The following is a 1637-nucleotide window of genomic DNA, read 5'->3' as shown; positions in this document are numbered from 1 at the left end:
CCGTAGGAAGTTAAGGGTACCCCTTTCCCCCTTTCCCCCTCATCCATTCGTGAAGTCTCATCCCACGCTGAGTGGCCTCCTATTGCTTACACAGTGTCTCAGTGCTCCAGGTTCCGCCTCCCTTCGCTGTTCTTCCTATCAGCGTCTCAAGTATCTGTCCAGTATAAAGTCCGGACAGAGCTCCAGACTTCGGCCCCTGCCATTCCCAGTTGCGAGCTTAAGATGCGAACCTAATTCCTGGGCCTGCAAAAGTGTGGGCTCTGCCTCCAAGCGGTTTCCATGTTATGTTATGGAGAGAAAGGGGCCAGTACATAGTCTATATAATACGGTCCATGCAAAAATGACATTCACTTAACATAGTACACTTAGGGATTCAGGAAAAGCTTTCTGATGCTTGAGGTTTCGGTGTGTTTTTTTTTCTTAATTTTTTTTTTTTTAACTCCAGATAGAGAAAGGTGAGAATGTAGTGCAGACAGATCAGCATAAGCAAAAGCACTGAGAAGGGAAACAGTACGGAATCTACAGAGAACAGGGAGAATTTTGACAATCGACTTTAAAGCGCAGGTCGCGCCTACCAAAGACTGCAGCAGTAGAGTTGGGTTGGGGCTAGGTTATGGAGAAGGGCCTTCAATGCGGTGCTGAGGAGCTCAGGTACGCTGCAGGCTTGGTGTGGTTGGTGTGGCCATATTTGCATTTAGGTAAATTATGCTGGTTTCACAATGAATTTTCATGAATGAGCTTGCATTACTCAAGTTAACTTCGTTACTGAAGTAACTCTAAAACTCGATCCCACTTCCAGACTGTGAATACTTTAATTTGAATTCAATAAATCATAAAGTAAAAATAAGCTGTACACTTTTAACACAAAGAAACATTCTTCTGTTATTTGGATAAACAGAACAAATTTTCTTTTATTCTGCAATATACTATGTATTTTGTATTTTCCTTGGTGGGGGGAGGCAACATCTACTTATTCTCAAGTATGTATATTTTCAGGCTAGCCCTCTGCTATGGTAAAATGCCTGAATTTATATTTTATATTGTCAGTAAGAAATCCAAATAAAAGAAAATAGTTTCTTTTCTAGAAATGACTGTAAGAAAGAACTACCAGTGCTACAGAGTCCTTTTTTTTTTTTTTTTTGGTCTAGTGATGGAACACATCTGCTGGTAGTTTGAGAATGAACAATGACAGAGTTGATAGCCCCACTGAGAATCAAAACTAAGCACCATCTCTGAAGACTGGCTGAATCCACAAAGAAGGAATCAAAGCAAAATTTACCTAAAGACAATAATGCTAAGGGAGCTCTGATGGCCTACTGTCTAAGGCATTTGACTGCTAACCAGAAGGTTGGTGGTTCAAACCCACCAGCCGCTCCTCAAAAGGAAGACTGGGCCTCGGAAACCCAAGGGGTCTCTATGAGTCAGAATTGACTCAAGGGCAGTGAGTTTGGTTTTTTGTTTGGTTGATAGGTGTGATAGTTGGAGCTGTGTGTCAACTTGGCTGGACCCCAGTTCTGTGTGGTTGTTCCCATGATGGGATCAGATGACTGAGTTCTGAGTGGCCAGTCTGCCCAAGGGGAGTTTCCCTCGGGGTGTGGCCTGCTTGCAATGATATCCAAGGACAATCTGGAAGAACG

This window comes from Orycteropus afer, unplaced genomic scaffold (genome assembly GCF_000298275.1).
Source record: "Orycteropus afer afer isolate SDZICR_OR568_19922 unplaced genomic scaffold, OryAfe1.0 scaffold00712, whole genome shotgun sequence".
In the NCBI taxonomy this organism is placed as follows: Eukaryota; Metazoa; Chordata; class Mammalia; order Tubulidentata; family Orycteropodidae; genus Orycteropus; species Orycteropus afer.
The sequence above is the reverse complement of the archived record's forward strand: the minus strand, read 5'-3'. Positions refer to the sequence as shown.